This window comes from Natrix helvetica, assembly GCF_964273705.1.
Source record: "Natrix helvetica genome assembly, chromosome: 1".
Classification (NCBI taxonomy): Eukaryota; Metazoa; Chordata; class Lepidosauria; order Squamata; family Natricidae; genus Natrix; species Natrix helvetica.
This window is the reverse complement of record NC_138548.1, coordinates 190760353-190778695: the sequence shown is the minus strand read 5'-3', so window position 1 is coordinate 190778695 and position 18343 is coordinate 190760353.

Here is an 18343-nt window from a genome sequence, read left to right as displayed (position 1 = left end):
ACCAGATTCATATGTTAGTGGTGTCCTGATTCAGGGAAGCTAAAAAAACCACTCCATTCGCTGATCTGAGCTTTCCCTGAGGAGATAGACCAAAGCTTATATCAGAATTGGCAAAAAAGCCCAATTCAGCCAGAAACGTAACTTTTGACCCAGAGCTCAGTTTCGAACCAGATTCATATGTTAGAGGTGTCCTGAGTCGGGGAAGCTAAAAAAGCATTCCATTCGCTGATCTGAGCTTTCCCCGAGGAGTTGCAGCAAAGCTTATATCAGAATTGGCAAAGGAGCCCAATTCAGCCAGAAACCTAACTTTTGACCCAGAGCTCAGTTTCGAACCAGATTCATATGTTAGAGGTGTCCTGAGTCGGGGAAGCTAAAAAACCACTCCATTCGCTGATCTGAGCTTTCCCTGAGGAGATAGACAAAAGCTTATATCAGAATTGGCAAAAAAGCGCAATTCAGCCAGAAACGTAACTTTTGACCCAGAGCTCAGTTTCGAACCAGATTCATATGTTAGTGGTGTCCTGAGTCGGCGAAGCTAAAAAACCACTCCATTCGCTGATCTGAGCTTTCCCTGAGGAGATAGACCAAAGCTTATATCAGAATTGGCAAAAAAGCCCAATTCAGCCAGAAAGGTAACTTTTGACCCAGAGCTCAGTTTCGAACCACATCCATATGTTAGTGGTGTCCTGAGTCGGGGAAGCTAAAAAAGCATTCCATTCGCTGATCTGAGCTTTCCCCGAGGAGTTGCAGCAAAGCTTATATCAGAATTGGCAAAGGAGCCCAATTCAGCCAGAAACCTAACTTTTGACCCAGAGCTCAGTTTCGAACCAGATTCATATGTTAGAGGTGTCCTGAGTCGGGGAAGCTAAAAAACCACTCCATTCGCTGATCTGAGCTTTCCCTGAGGAGATAGACCAAAGCTTATATCAGAATTGGCAAAAAAGCCCAATTCAGCCAGAAACGTAACTTTTGACCCAGAGCTCAGTTTCGAACCAGATTCATATGTTAGAGGTGTCCTGAGTCGGGGAAGCTAAAAAAGCATTCCATTCGCTGATCTGAGCTTTCCCCGAGGCGTTGCAGCAAAGCTTATATCAGAATTGGCAAAGGAGCCCAATTCAGCCAGAAACCTAACTTTTGACCCAGAGCTCAGTTTCGAACCAGATTCATATGTTAGAGGTGTCCTGAGTCGGGGAAGCTAAAAAACCACTCCATTCGCTGATCTGAGCTTTCCCTGAGGAGATAGACCAAAGCTTATATCAGAATTGGCAAAAAAGCCCAATTCAGCCAGAAAGGTAACTTTTGACCCAGAGCTCAGTTTCGAAGCAGATTCATATGTTAGAGGTGTCCTGAGTCGGGGAAGCTAAAAAAGCATTCCATTCGCTGATCTGAGCTTTCCCCGAGGAGTTGCAGCAAAGCTTCTATCAGAATTGGCAAAGGAGCCCAATTCAGCCAGAAACGTAACTTTTGACCCAGAGCTCAGTTTCGAACCACATCCATATGTTTGTGGTGTCCTGATTCAGAGAAGCTAACAAACCACTCCATTCGCTGATCTGAGCTTTCCTTGAGGAGATAGACCAAAGCTAATACCAGAATTGGCAAAAGAGCCCAATTCAGCCAGAAACGTAACTTTTGACCCAGAGCTCAGTTTCGAACCACATCCATATGTTAGTGGTGTCCTGATTCCGGGAAGCTAAAAAACCACTCCATTCGCTGATCTGAGCTTTCCCTGAAGAGATAGACCAAAGCTTATATCAGAATTGGCAAAAAAGCCCAATTCAGCTAGAAACGTAACTTTTGACCCAGAGCTCAGTTTCGAACCAGATTCATATGTTAGAGGTGTCCTGAGTCGGGGAAGCTAAAAAAGCATTCCATTCGCTGATCTGAGCTTTCCCCGAGGAGTTGCAGCAAAGCTTATATCAGAATTGGCAAAGGAGCCCATTTCAGCCAGAAACCTAACTTTTGACCCAGAGCTCAGTTTCGAACCAGATTCATATGTTAGAGGTGTCCTGAGTCGGGGAAGCTAAAAAACCACTCCATTCGCTGATCTGAGCTTTCCCTGAGGAGATAGACAAAAGCTTATATCAGAATTGGCAAAAAAGCCCAATTCAGCCAGAAACGTAACTTTTGACCCAGAGCTCAGTTTCGAACCACATCCATATGTTAGTGGTGTCCTGATTCAGGGAAGCTAAAAAACCACTCCATTCGCTGATCTGAGCTTTCCTTGAGGAGATAGACCAAAGCTAATACCAGAATTGGCAAAAGAGCCCAATTCAGCCAGAAACGTAACTTTTGACCCAGAGCTCAGTTTCGAACCACATCCATATGTTAGTGGTGTCCTGATTCAGGGAAGCTAAAAAACCACTCCATTCGCTGATCTGAGCTTTCCCTGAGGAGATAGACCAAAGCTTATATCAGAATTGGCAAAAAAGCCCAATTCAGCCAGAAACGTAACTTTTGACCCAGAGCTCAGTTTCGAACCAGATTCATATGTTAGAGGTGTCCTGAGTCGGGGAAGCTAAAAAACCACTCCATTCGCTGATCTGAGCTTTCCCTGAGGAGATAGACCAAAGCTTATATCAGAATTGGCAAAAAAGCCCAATTCAGCCAGAAACGTAACTTTTGACCCAGAGCTCAGTTTCGAACCACATCCATATGTTAGAGGTGTCCTGAGTCGGGGAAGCTAAAAAACCACTCCATTCGCTGATCTGAGCTTTCCCTGAGGAGATAGACCAAAGCTTATATCAGAATTGGCAAAAAAGCCCAATTCAGCCAGAAACGTAACTTTTGACCCAGAGCTCAGTTTCGAACCAGATTCATATGTTAGAGGTGTCCTGAGTCGGGGAAGCTAAAAAAGCATTCCATTCGCTGATCTGAGCTTTCCCCGAGGAGTTGCAGCAAAGCTTATATCAGAATTGGCAAAGGAGCCCAATTCAGCCAGAAACCTAACTTTTGACCCAGAGCTCAGTTTCGAACCAGATTCATATGTTAGAGGTGTCCTGAGTCGGGGAAGCTAAAAAACCACTCCATTCGCTGATCTGAGCTTTCCCTGAAGAGATAGACCAAAGCTTATATCAGAATTGGCAAAAAAGCCCAATTCAGCCAGAAACGTAACTTTTGACCCAGAGCTCAGTTTCGAACCACATCCATATGTTAGAGGTGTCCTGAGTCGGGGAAGCTAAAAAACCACTCCATTCGCTGATCTGAGCTTTCCCTGAGGAGATAGACCAAAGCTTATATCAGAATTGGCAAAAAAGCCCAATTCAGCCAGAAACGTAACTTTTGACCCAGAGCTCAGTTTCGAACCAGATTCATATGTTAGAGGTGTCCTGAGTCGGGGAAGCTAAAAAAGCATTCCATTCGCTGATCTGAGCTTTCCCCGAGGAGTTGCAGCAAAGCTTATATCAGAATTGGCAAAGGAGCCCAATTCAGCCAGAAACCTAACTTTTGACCCAGAGCTCAGTTTCGAACCAGATTCATATGTTAGAGGTGTCCTGAGTCGGGGAAGCTAAAAAACCACTCCATTCGCTGATCTGAGCTTTCCCTGAGGAGATAGACCAAAGCTTAAATCAGAATGGGCAAAAGAGCCCAATTCAGCCAGAAACGTAACTTTTGACCCAGAGCTCAGTTTCGAACCAGATTCATATGTTAGAGGTGTCCTGAGTCGGGGAAGCTAAAAAACCACTCCATTCGCTGATCTGAGCTTTCCTTGAGGAGATAGACCAAAGCTAATACCAGAATTGGCAAAAGAGCCCAATTCAGCCAGAAACGTAACTTTTGACCCAGAGCTCAGTTTCGAACCACATCCATATGTTAGTGGTGTCCTGATTCAGGGAAGCTAAAAAACCACTCCATTCGCTGATCTGAGCTTTCCCTGAGGAGATAGACCAAAGCTTATATCAGAATTGGCAAAAAAGCCCAATTCAGCCAGAAACGTAACTTTTGACCCAGAGCTCAGTTTCGAACCAGATTCATATGTTAGAGGTGTCCTGAGTCGGGGAAGCTAAAAAACCACTCCATTCGCTGATCTGAGCTTTCCCTGAGGAGATAGACCAAAGCTTATATCAGAATTGGCAAAAAAGCCCAATTCAGCCAGAAAGGTAAGTTTTGACCCAGAGCTCAGTTTCGAAGCAGATTCATATGTTAGAGGTGTCCTGAGTCGGGGAAGCTAAAAAAGCATTCCATTCGCTGATCTGAGCTTTCCCCGAGGAGTTGCAGCAAAGCTTCTATCAGAATTGGCAAAGGAGCCCAATTCAGCCAGAAACGTAACTTTTGACCCAGAGCTCAGTTTCGAACCACATCCATATGTTTGTGGTGTCCTGATTCAGAGAAGCTAACAAACCACTCCATTCGCTGATCTGAGCTTTCCTTGAGGAGATAGACCAAAGCTAATACCAGAATTGGCAAAAGAGCCCAATTCAGCCAGAAACGTAACTTTTGACCCAGAGCTCAGTTTCGAACCACATCCATATGTTAGTGGTGTCCTGATTCAGGGAAGCTAAAAAACCACTCCATTCGCTGATCTGAGCTTTCCCTGAAGAGATAGACCAAAGCTTATATCAGAATTGGCAAAGGAGCCCATTTCAGCCAGAAACCTAACTTTTGACCCAGAGCTCAGTTTCGAACCAGATTCATATGTTAGAGGTGTCCTGAGTCGGGGAAGCTAAAAAACCACTCCATTCGCTGATCTGAGCTTTCCCTGAGGAGATAGACAAAAGCTTATATCAGAATTGGCAAAAAAGCCCAATTCAGCCAGAAACGTAACTTTTGACCCAGAGCTCAGTTTCGAACCACATCCATATGTTAGTGGTGTCCTGATTCAGGGAAGCTAAAAAACCACTCCATTCGCTGATCTGAGCTTTCCTTGAGGAGATAGACCAAAGCTAATACCAGAATTGGCAAAAGAGCCCAATTCAGCCAGAAACGTAACTTTTGACCCAGAGCTCAGTTTCGAACCACATCCATATGTTAGTGGTGTCCTGATTCAGGGAAGCTAAAAAACCACTCCATTCGCTGATCTGAGCTTTCCCTGAGGAGATAGACCAAAGCTTATATCAGAATTGGCAAAAAAGCCCAATTCAGCCAGAAACGTAACTTTTGACCCAGAGCTCAGTTTCGAACCACATCCATATGTTAGAGGTGTCCTGAGTCGGGGAAGCTAAAAAACCACTCCATTCGCTGATCTGAGCTTTCCCTGAGGAGATAGACCAAAGCTTATATCAGAATTGGCAAAAAAGCCCAATTCAGCCAGAAACGTAACTTTTGACCCAGAGCTCAGTTTCGAACCAGATTCATATGTTAGAGGTGTCCTGAGTCGGGGAAGCTAAAAAAGCATTCCATTCGCTGATCTGAGCTTTCCCCGAGGAGTTGCAGCAAAGCTTATATCAGAATTGGCAAAGGAGCCCAATTCAGCCAGAAACCTAACTTTTGACCCAGAGCTCAGTTTCGAACCAGATTCATATGTTAGAGGTGTCCTGAGTCGGGGAAGCTAAAAAACCACTCCATTCGCTGATCTGAGCTTTCCCTGAGGAGATAGACCAAAGCTTAAATCAGAATGGGCAAAAGAGCCCAATTCAGCCAGAAACGTAACTTTTGACCCAGAGCTCAGTTTCGAACCAGATTCATATGTTAGAGGTGTCCTGAGTCGGGGAAGCTAAAAAACCACTCCATTCGCTGATCTGAGCTTTCCTTGAGGAGATAGACCAAAGCTAATACCAGAATTGGCAAAAGAGCCCAATTCAGCCAGAAACGTAACTTTTGACCCAGAGCTCAGTTTCGAACCACATCCATATGTTAGTGGTGTCCTGATTCAGGGAAGCTAAAAAACCACTCCATTCGCTGATCTGAGCTTTCCCTGAGGAGATAGACCAAAGCTTATATCAGAATTGGCAAAAAAGCCCAATTCAGCCAGAAACGTAACTTTTGACCCAGAGCTCAGTTTCGAACCAGATTCATATGTTAGAGGTGTCCTGAGTCGGGGAAGCTAAAAAAGCATTCCATTCGCTGATCTGAGCTTTCCCTGAGGAGTTGTAGCAAAGCTTATATCAGAATTGGCAAAGGAGCCCATTCAGGCAGAAACGTAACTTTTGACCCAGAGCTCAGTTTCGAACCAGATTCATATGTTAGTGGTGTCCTGATTCAGGGAAGCTAAAAAACCACTCCATTCGCTGATCTGAGCTTTCCCTGAGGAGATAGACCAAAGCTTATATCAGAATTGGCAAAAAAGCCCAATTCAGCCAGAAACGTAACTTTTGACCCAGAGCTCAGTTTCGAACCACATCCATATGTTAGTGGTGTCCTGATTCAGGGAAACTAAAAAACCACTCCATTCGCTGATCTGAGCTTTCCTTGAGGAGATAGACCAAAGCTAATACCAGAATTGGCAAAAGAGCCCAATTCAGCCAGAAACGTAACTTTTGACCCAGAGCTCAGTTTCGAACCACATCCATATGTTAGAGGTGTCCTGAGTCGGGGAAGCTAAAAAACCACTCCATTCGCTGATCTGAGCTTTCCCTGAGGAGATAGACCAAAGCTTATATCAGAATTGGCAAAAAAGCCCAATTCAGCCAGAAACGTAACTTTTGACCCAGAGCTCAGTTTCGAACCACATCCATATGTTAGTGGTGTCCTGATTCAGGGAAACTAAAAAACCACTCCATTCGCTGATATGAGCTTTCCTTGAGGAGATAGACCAAAGCTAATACCAGAATTGGCAAAAGAGCCCAATTCAGCCAGAAACGTAACTTTTGACCCAGAGCTCAGTTTCGAACCACATCCATATGTTAGAGGTGTCCTGAGTCGGGGAAGCTAAAAAACCACTCCATTCGCTGATCTGAGCTTTCCCTGAGGAGATAGACCAAAGCTTATATCAGAATTGGCAAAAAAGCCCAATTCAGCCAGAAACGTAACTTTTGACCCAGAGCTCAGTTTCGAACCAGATTCATATGTTAGAGGTGTCCTGAGTCGGGAAAGCTAAAAAAGCATTCCATTCGCTGATCTGAGCTTTCCCCGAGGAGTTGCAGCAAAGCTTATATCAGAATTGGCAAAGGAGCCCAATTCAGCCAGAAACCTAACTTTTGACCCAGAGCTCAGTTTCGAACCAGATTCATATGTTAGAGGTGTCCTGAGTCGGGGAAGCTAAAAAACCACTCCATTCGCTGATCTGAGCTTTCCCTGAGGAGATAGACCAAAGCTTAAATCAGAATGGGCAAAAGAGCCCAATTCAGCCAGAAACGTAACTTTTGACCCAGAGCTCAGTTTCCAAACCAGATTCATATGTTAGAGGTGTCCTGAGTCGGGGAAGCTAAAAAAGCATTCAGTTCACTGATCTGAGCTTTCCCTGAGGAGTTGCAGCAAAGCTTATATCAGAATTGGCAAAAGAGCCCAATTCAGCCAGAAACGTAACTTTTGACCCAGAGCTCAGTTTCATACCATATCCATATGTTAGTTGTGTCCTGAGTCGGGGAAGCTAAAAAACCATTCCATTCGCTGATCTGAGCTTTCCTTGAGGAGATAGACCAAAGCTTAAATCAGAATGGGCAAAAGAGCCCAATTCAGCCAGAAACGTAACTTTTGACCCAGAGCTCAGTTTCGAAACCAGATTCATATGTTAGAGGTGTCCTGAGTCGGGGAAGCTAAAAAAGCATTCAGTTCACTGATCTGAGCTTTCCCTGAGGAGTTGCAGCAAAGCTTATATCAGAATTGGCAAAGGAGCCCATTCAGCCAGAAACGTAACTTTTGACCCAGAGCTCAGTTTCGAACCACATCCATATGTTAGTGGTGTCCTGATTCAGGGAAGCTAAAAAACCACTCCATTCGCTGATCTGAGCTTTCCTTGAGGAGATAGACCAAAGCTAATACCAGAATTGGCAAAAGAGCCCAATTCAGCCAGAAACGTAACTTTTGACCCAGAGCTCAGTTTCGAACCACATCCATATGTTAGTGGTGTCCTGATTCAGGGAAGCTAAAAAACCACTCCATTCGCTGATCTGAGCTTTCCCTGAGGAGATAGACCAAAGCTTATATCAGAATTGGCAAAAAAGCCCAATTCAGCCAGAAACGTAACTTTTGACCCAGAGCTCAGTTTCGAACCAGATTCATATGTTAGAGGTGTCCTGAGTCGGGGAAGCTAAAAAAGCATTCCATTCGCTGATCTGAGCTTTCCCCGAGGAGTTGCAGCAAAGCTTATATCAGAATTGGCAAAGGAGCCCAATTCAGCCAGAAACGTAACTTTTGACCCAGAGCTCAGTTTCAAACCATATCCATATGTTAGTTGTGTCCTGAGTCGGGGAAGCTAAAAAACCATTCCATTCACTGATCTGAGCTTTCCCTGAGGAGTTGCAGCAAAGATTATATCAGAATTGGCAAAGGAGCCCATTCAGCCAGAAACGTAACTTTTGACCCAGAGCTCAGTTTCGAACCACATCCATATGTTAGTGGTGTCCTGATTCAGGGAAGCTAAAAAACCACTCCATTCGCTGATCTGAGCTTTCCTTGAGGAGATAGACCAAAGCTAATACCAGAATTGGCAAAAGAGCCCAATTCAGCCAGAAACGTAACTTTTGACCCAGAGCTCAGTTTCGAACCACATCCATATGTTAGTGGTGTCCTGATTCAGGGAAGCTAAAAAACCACTCCATTCGCTGATCTGAGCTTTCCCTGAGGAGATAGACCAAAGCTTATATCAGAATTGGCAAAAAAGCCCAATTCAGCCAGAAACGTAACTTTTGACCCAGAGCTCAGTTTCGAACCAGATTCATATGTTAGAGGTGTCCTGAGTCGGGGAAGCTAAAAAAGCATTCCATTTGCTGATCTGAGCTTTCCCCGAGGAGTTGCAGCAAAGCTTATATCAGAATTGGCAAAGGAGCCCAATTCAGCCAGAAACGTAACTTTTGACCCAGAGCTCAGTTTCAAACCATATCCATATGTTAGTTGTGTCCTGAGTCGGGGAAGCTAAAAAACCATTCCATTCACTGATCTGAGCTTTCCCTGAGGAGTTGCAGCAAAGCTTATATCAGAATTGGCAAAGGAGCCCATTCAGCCAGAAACGTAACTTTTGACCCAGAGCTCAGTTTCGAACCACATCCATATGTTAGTGGTGTCCTGATTCAGGGAAGCTAAAAAACCACTCCATTCGCTGATCTGAGCTTTCCTTGAGGAGATAGACCAAAGCTAATACCAGAATTGGCAAAAGAGCCCAATTCAGCCAGAAACGTAACTTTTGACCCAGAGCTCAGTTTCGAACCACATCCATATGTTAGAGGTGTCCTGAGTCGGGGAAGCTAAAAAACCACTCCATTCGCTGATCTGAGCTTTCCCTGAGGAGATAGACCAAAGCTTATATCAGAATTGGCAAAAAAGCCCAATTCAGCCAGAAACGTAACTTTTGACCCAGAGCTCAGTTTCGAACCAGATTCATATGTTAGAGGTAACTTTTGACCCAGAGCTCAGTTTCGAACCACATCCATATGTTAGTGGTGTCCTGATTCAGGGAAGCTGAAAAACCACTCCATTCGCTGATCTGAGCTTTCCCTGAGGAGATAGACCAAAGCTTATATCAGAATTGGCAAAAAAGCCCAATTCAGCCAGAAACGTAACTTTTGACCCAGAGCTCAGTTTCGAACCAGATTCATATGTTAGTGGTGTCCTGATTCAGGGAAGCTAAAAAAACCACTCCATTCGCTGATCTGAGCTTTCCCTGAGGAGATAGACCAAAGCTTATATCAGAATTGGCAAAAAAGCCCAATTCAGCCAGAAACGTAACTTTTGACCCAGAGCTCAGTTTCGAACCAGATTCATATGTTAGAGGTGTCCTGAGTCGGGGAAGCTAAAAAAGCATTCCATTCGCTGATCTGAGCTTTCCCCGAGGAGTTGCAGCAAAGCTTATATCATAATTGGCAAAGGAGCCCAATTCAGCCAGAAACCTAACTTTTGACCCAGAGCTCAGTTTCGAACCAGATTCATATGTTAGAGGTGTCCTGAGTCGGGGAAGCTAAAAAACCACTCCATTCGCTGATCTGAGCTTTCCCTGAGGAGATAGACAAAAGCTTATATCAGAATTGGCAAAAAAGCCCAATTCAGCCAGAAACGTAACTTTTGACCCAGAGCTCAGTTTTGAACCAGATTCATATGTTAGTGGTGTCCTGATTCAGGGAAGCTAAAAAACCACTCCATTCGCTGATCTGTGCTTTCCCTGAGGAGATAGACCAAAGCTTATATCAGAATTGGCAAAAAAGCCCAATTCAGCCAGAAACGTAACTTTTGACCCAGAGCTCAGTTTCGAACCAGATTCATATGTTAGTGGTGTCCTGAGTCGGGGAAGCTAAAAAACCACTCCATTCGCTGATCTGAGCTTTCCCTGAGGAGATAGACCAAAGCTTATATCAGAATTGGCAAAAAAGCCCAATTCAGCCAGAAAGGTAACTTTTGACCCAGAGCTCAGTTTCGAACCAGATTCATATGTTAGAGGTGTCCTGAGTCGGGGAAGCTAAAAAAGCATTCCATTCGCTGATCTGAGCTTTCCCCGAGGCGTTGCAGCAAAGCTTATATCAGAATTGGCAAAGGAGCCCAATTCAGCCAGAAACCTAACTTTTGACCCAGAGCTCAGTTTCGAACCAGATTCATATGTTAGAGGTGTCCTGAGTCGGGGAAGCTAAAAAACCACTCCATTCGCTGATCTGAGCTTTCCCTGAGGAGATAGACCAAAGCTTATATCAGAATTGGCAAAAAAGCCCAATTCAGCCAGAAAGGTAACTTTTGACCCAGAGCTCAGTTTCGAAGCAGATTCATATGTTAGAGGTGTCCTGAGTCGGGGAAGCTAAAAAAGCATTCCATTCGCTGATCTGAGCTTTCCCCGAGGAGTTGCAGCAAAGCTTCTATCAGAATTGGCAAAGGAGCCCAATTCAGCCAGAAACGTAACTTTTGACCCAGAGCTCAGTTTCGAACCACATCCATATGTTTGTGGTGTCCTGATTCAGAGAAGCTAACAAACCACTCCATTCGCTGATCTGAGCTTTCCTTGAGGAGATAGACCAAAGCTAATACCAGAATTGGCAAAAGAGCCCAATTCAGCCAGAAACGTAACTTTTGACCCAGAGCTCAGTTTCGAACCACATCCATATGTTAGTGGTGTCCTGATTCAGGGAAGCTAAAAAACCACTCCATTCGCTGATCTGAGCTTTCCCTGAAGAGATAGACCAAAGCTTATATCAGAATTGGCAAAAAAGCCCAATTCAGCCAGAAACGTAACTTTTGACCCAGAGCTCAGTTTCGAACCAGATTCATATGTTAGTGGTGTCCTGATTCAGGGAAGCTAAAAAACCACTCCATTCGCTGATCTGTGCTTTCCCTGAGGAGATAGACCAAAGCTTATATCAGAATTGGCAAAAAAGCCCAATTCAGCCAGAAACGTAACTTTTGACCCAGAGCTCAGTTTCGAACCACATCCATATGTTAGTGGTGTCCTGATTCAGGGAAGCTAAAAAACCACTCCATTCGCTGATCTGAGCTTTCCCTGAAGAGATAGACCAAAGCTTATATCAGAATTGGCAAAAAAGCCCAATTCAGCCAGAAACGTAACTTTTGACCCAGAGCTCAGTTTCGAACCAGATTCATATGTTAGTGGTGTCCTGATTCAGGGAAGCTAAAAAACCACTCCATTCGCTGATCTGTGCTTTCCCTGAGGAGATAGACCAAAGCTTATATCAGAATTGGCAAAAAAGCCCAATTCAGCCAGAAACGTAACTTTTGACCCAGAGCTCAGTTTCGAACCAGATTCATATGTTAGTGGTGTCCTGAGTCGGGGAAGCTAAAAAACCACTCCATTCGCTGATCTGAGCTTTCCCTGAGGAGATAGACCAAAGCTTATATCAGAATTGGCAAAAAAGCCCAATTCAGCCAGAAAGGTAACTTTTGACCCAGAGCTCAGTTTCGAACCAGATTCATATGTTAGAGGTGTCCTGAGTCGGGGAAGCTAAAAAAGCATTCCATTCGCTGATCTGAGCTTTCCCCGAGGCGTTGCAGCAAAGCTTATATCAGAATTGGCAAAGGAGCCCAATTCAGCCAGAAACCTAACTTTTGACCCAGAGCTCAGTTTCGAACCAGATTCATATGTTAGAGGTGTCCTGAGTCGGGGAAGCTAAAAAACCACTCCATTCGCTGATCTGAGCTTTCCCTGAGGAGATAGACCAAAGCTTATATCAGAATTGGCAAAAAAGCCCAATTCAGCCAGAAAGGTAACTTTTGACCCAGAGCTCAGTTTCGAACCACATCCATATGTTAGTGGTGTCCTGAGTCGGGGAAGCTAAAAAAGCATTCCATTCGCTGATCTGAGCTTTCCCCGAGGAGTTGCAGCAAAGCTTATATCAGAATTGGCAAAGGAGCCCAATTCAGCCAGAAACCTAACTTTTGACCCAGAGCTCAGTTTCGAACCAGATTCATATGTTAGAGGTGTCCTGAGTCGGGGAAGCTAAAAAACCACTCCATTCGCTGATCTGAGCTTTCCCTGAGGAGATAGACCAAAGCTTATATCAGAATTGGCAAAAAAGCCCAATTCAGCCAGAAACGTAACTTTTGACCCAGAGCTCAGTTTCGAACCAGATTCATATGTTAGTGGTGTCCTGAGTCGGGGAAGCTAAAAAAGCATTCCATTCGCTGATCTGAGCTTTCCCCGAGGAGTTGCAGCAAAGCTTCTATCAGAATTGGCAAAGGAGCCCAATTCAGCCAGAAACGTAACTTTTGACCCAGAGCTCAGTTTCGAACCACATCCATATGTTTGTGGTGTCCTGATTCAGAGAAGCTAACAAACCACTCCATTCGCTGATCTGAGCTTTCCTTGAGGAGATAGACCAAAGCTAATACCAGAATTGGCAAAAGAGCCCAATTCAGCCAGAAACGTAACTTTTGACCCAGAGCTCAGTTTCGAACCACATCCATATGTTAGTGGTGTCCTGATTCAGGGAAGCTAAAAAACCACTCCATTCGCTGATCTGAGCTTTCCCTGAAGAGATAGACCAAAGCTTATATCAGAATTGGCAAAAAAGCCCAATTCAGCTAGAAACGTAACTTTTGACCCAGAGCTCAGTTTCGAACCAGATTCATATGTTAGAGGTGTCCTGAGTCGGGGAAGCTAAAAAAGCATTCCATTCGCTGATCTGAGCTTTCCCCGAGGAGTTGCAGCAAAGCTTATATCAGAATTGGCAAAGGAGCCCATTTCAGCCAGAAACCTAACTTTTGACCCAGAGCTCAGTTTCGAACCAGATTCATATGTTAGAGGTGTCCTGAGTCGGGGAAGCTAAAAAACCACTCCATTCGCTGATCTGAGCTTTCCCTGAGGAGATAGACAAGAGCTTATATCAGAATTGGCAAAAAAGCCCAATTCAGCCAGAAACGTAACTTTTGACCCAGAGCTCAGTTTCGAACCAGATTCATATGTTAGTGGTGTCCTGATTCAGGGAAGCTAAAAAACCACTCCATTCGCTGATCTGTGCTTTCCCTGAGGAGATAGACCAAAGCTTAGAATTGGCAAAAAAGCCCAATTCAGCCAGAAACGTAACTTTTGACCCAGAGCTCAGTTTCGAACCAGATTCATATGTTAGTGGTGTCCTGAGTCGGGGAAGCTAAAAAACCACTCCATTCGCTGATCTGAGCTTTCCCTGAGGAGATAGACCAAAGCTTATATCAGAATTGGCAAAAAAGCCCAATTCAGCCAGAAACGTAACTTTTGACCCAGAGCTCAGTTTCGAACCAGATTCATATGTTAGTGGTGTCCTGAGTCGGGGAAGCTAAAAAAGCATTCCATTCGCTGATCTGAGCTTTCCCCGAGGAGTTGCAGCAAAGCTTCTATCAGAATTGGCAAAGGAGCCCAATTCAGCCAGAAACGTAACTTTTGACCCAGAGCTCAGTTTCGAACCACATCCATATGTTTGTGGTGTCCTGATTCAGAGAAGCTAACAAACCACTCCATTCGCTGATCTGAGCTTTCCTTGAGGAGATAGACCAAAACTAATACCAGAATTGGCAAAAGAGCCCAATTCAGCCAGAAACGTAACTTTTGACCCAGAGCTCAGTTTCGAACCACATCCATATGTTAGTGGTGTCCTGATTCAGGGAAGCTAAAAAACCACTCCATTCGCTGATCTGAGCTTTCCCTGAAGAGATAGACCAAAGCTTATATCAGAATTGGCAAAAAAGCCCAATTCAGCTAGAAACGTAACTTTTGACCCAGAGCTCAGTTTCGAACCAGATTCATATGTTAGAGGTGTCCTGAGTCGGGGAAGCTAAAAAAGCATTCCATTCGCTGATCTGAGCTTTCCCCGAGGAGTTGCAGCAAAGCTTATATCAGAATTGGCAAAGGAGCCCATTTCAGCCAGAAACCTAACTTTTGACCCAGAGCTCAGTTTCGAACCAGATTCATATGTTAGAGGTGTCCTGAGTCGGGGAAGCTAAAAAACCACTCCATTCGCTGATCTGAGCTTTCCCTGAGGAGATAGACAAGAGCTTATATCAGAATTGGCAAAAAAGCCCAATTCAGCCAGAAACGTAACTTTTGACCCAGAGCTCAGTTTCGAACCAGATTCATATGTTAGTGGTGTCCTGATTCAGGGAAGCTAAAAAACCACTCCATTCGCTGATCTGTGCTTTCCCTGAGGAGATAGACCAAAGCTTAGAATTGGCAAAAAAGCCCAATTCAGCCAGAAACGTAACTTTTGACCCAGAGCTCAGTTTCGAACCAGATTCATATGTTAGTGGTGTCCTGAGTCGGGGAAGCTAAAAAACCACTCCATTCGCTGATCTGAGCTTTCCCTGAGGAGATAGACCAAAGCTTATATCAGAATTGGCAAAAAAGCCCAATTCAGCCAGAAAGGTAACTTTTGACCCAGAGCTCAGTTTCGAACCACATCCATATGTTAGTGGTGTCCTGAGTCGGGGAAGCTAAAAAAGCATTCCATTCGCTGATCTGAGCTTTCCCCGAGGAGTTGCAGCAAAGCTTATATCAGAATTGGCAAAGGAGCCCAATTCAGCCAGAAACGTAACTTTTGACCCAGAGCTCAGTTTCGAACCACATCCATCTGTTTGTGGTGTCCTGATTCAGAGAAGCTAACAAACCACTCCATTCGCTGATCTGAGCTTTCCTTGAGGAGATAGACCAAAGCTAATACCAGAATTGGCAAAAGAGCCCAATTCAGCCAGAAACGTAACTTTTGACCCAGAGCTCAGTTTCGAACCACATCCATATGTTAGTGGTGTCCTGATTCAGGGAAGCTAAAAAACCACTCCATTCGCTGATCTGAGCTTTCCCTGAAGAGATAGACCAAAGCTTATATCAGAATTGGCAAAAAAGCCCAATTCAGCTAGAAACGTAACTTTTGACCCAGAGCTCAGTTTCGAACCAGATTCATATGTTAGAGGTGTCCTGAGTCGGGGAAGCTAAAAAAGCATTCCATTCGCTGATCTGAGCTTTCCCCGAGGAGTTGCAGCAAAGCTTATATCAGAATTGGCAAAGGAGCCCATTTCAGCCAGAAACCTAACTTTTGACCCAGAGCTCAGTTTCGAACCAGATTCATATGTTAGAGGTGTCCTGAGTCGGGGAAGCTAAAAAACCACTCCATTCGCTGATCTGAGCTTTCCCTGAGGAGATAGACAAGAGCTTATATCAGAATTGGCAAAAAAGCCCAATTCAGCCAGAAACGTAACTTTTGACCCAGAGCTCAGTTTCGAACCAGATTCATATGTTAGTGGTGTCCTGATTCAGGGAAGCTAAAAAACCACTCCATTCGCTGATCTGTGCTTTCCCTGAGGAGATAGACCAAAGCTTATATCAGAATTGGCAAAAAAGCCCAATTCAGCCAGAAACGTAACTTTTGACCCAGAGCTCAGTTTCGAACCAGATTCATATGTTAGAGGTGTCCTGAGTCGGGGAAGCTAAAAAAGCATTCCATTCGCTGATCTGAGCTTTCCCCGAGGAGTTGCAGCAAAGCTTATATCAGAATTGGCAAAGGAGCCCATTTCAGCCAGAAACCTAACTTTTGACCCAGAGCTCAGTTTCGAACCAGATTCATATGTTAGAGGTGTCCTGAGTCGGGGAAGCTAAAAAACCACTCCATTCGCTGATCTGAGCTTTCCCTGAGGAGATAGACAAGAGCTTATATCAGAATTGGCAAAAAAGCCCAATTCAGCCAGAAACGTAACTTTTGACCCAGAGCTCAGTTTCGAACCAGATTCATATGTTAGTGGTGTCCTGATTCAGGGAAGCTAAAAAACCACTCCATTCGCTGATCTGTGCTTTCCCTGAGGAGATAGACCAAAGCTTATATCAGAATTGGCAAAAAAGCCCAATTCAGCCAGAAACGTAACTTTTGACCCAGAGCTCAGTTTCGAACCAGATTCATATGTTAGTGGTGTCCTGAGTCGGGGAAGCTAAAAAACCACTCCATTCGCTGATCTGAGCTTTCCCTGAGGAGATAGACCAAAGCTTATATCAGAATTGACAAAAAAGCCCAATTCAGAAAGAAAGGTAACTTTTGACCCAGAGCTCAGTTTCGAACCACATCCATATGTTAGTGGTGTCCTGAGTCGGGGAAGCTAAAAAAGCATTCCATTCGCTGATCTGAGCTTTCCCCGAGGAGTTGCAGCAAAGCTTATATCAGAATTGGCAAAGGAGCCCAATTCAGCCAGAAACCTAACTTTTGACCCAGAGCTCAGTTTCGAACCAGATTCATATGTTAGAGGTGTCCTGAGTCGGGGAAGCTAAAAAACCACTCCATTCGCTGATCTGAGCTTTCCCTGAGGAGATAGACCAAAGCTTATATCAGAATTGGCAAAAGAGCCCAATTCAGCCAGAAACGTAACTTTTGACCCAGAGCTCAGTTTCGAACCAGATTCATATGTTAGAGGTGTCCTGAGTCGGGGAAGCTAAAAAAGCATTCCATTCGCTGATCTGAGCTTTCCCCGAGGCGTTGCAGCAAAGCTTATATCAGAATTGGCAAAGGAGCCCAATTCAGCCAGAAACCTAACTTTTGACCCAGAGCTCAGTTTCGAACCAGATTCATATGTTAGAGGTGTCCTGAGTCGGGGAAGCTAAAAAACCACTCCATTCGCTGATCTGAGCTTTCCCTGACGAGATAGACCAAAGCTTATATCAGAATTGGCAAAAAAGCCCAATTCAGCCAGAAAGGTAACTTTTGACCCAGAGCTCAGTTTCGAAGCAGATTCATATGTTAGAGGTGTCCTGAGTCGGGGAAGCTAAAAAAGCATTCCATTCGCTGATCTGAGCTTTCCCCGAGGAGTTGCAGCAAAGCTTCTATCAGAATTGGCAAAGGAGCCCAATTCAGCCAGAAACGTAACTTTTGACCCAGAGCTCAGTTTCGAACCACATCCATATGTTTGTGGTGTCCTGATTCAGAGAAGCTAACAAACCACTCCATTCGCTGATCTGAGCTTTCCTTGAGGAGATAGACCAAAGCTAATACCAGAATTGGCAAAAGAGCCCAATTCAGCCAGAAACGTAACTTTTGACCCAGAGCTCAGTTTCGAACCACATCCATATGTTAGTGGTGTCCTGATTCAGGGAAGCTAAAAAACCACTCCATTCGCTGATCTGAGCTTTCCCTGAAGAGATAGACCAAAGCTTATATCAGAATTGGCAAAAAAGCCCAATTCAGCTAGAAACGTAACTTTTGACCCAGAGCTCAGTTTCGAACCAGATTCATATGTTAGAGGTGTCCTGAGTCGGGGAAGCTAAAAAAGCATTCCATTCGCTGATCTGAGCTTTCCCCGAGGAGTTGCAGCAAAGCTTATATCAGAATTGGCAAAGGAGCCCATTTCAGCCAGAAACCTAACTTTTGACCCAGAGCTCAGTTTCGAACCAGATTCATATGTTAGAGGTGTCCTGAGTCGGGGAAGCTAAAAAACCACTCCATTCGCTGATCTGAGCTTTCCCTGAGGAGATAGACAAGAGCTTATATCAGAATTGGCAAAAAAGCCCAATTCAGCCAGAAACGTAACTTTTGACCCAGAGCTCAGTTTCGAACCAGATTCATATGTTAGTGGTGTCCTGATTCAGGGAAGCTAAAAAACCACTCCATTCGCTGATCTGTGCTTTCCCTGAGGAGATAGACCAAAGCTTAGAATTGGCAAAAAAGCCCAATTCAGCCAGAAACGTAACTTTTGACCCAGAGCTCAGTTTCGAACCAGATTCATATGTTAGTGGTGTCCTGAGTCGGGGAAGCTAAAAAACCACTCCATTCGCTGATCTGAGCTTTCCCTGAGGAGATAGACCAAAGCTTATATCAGAATTGGCAAAAAAGCCCAATTCAGCCAGAAAGGTAACTTTTGACCCAGAGCTCAG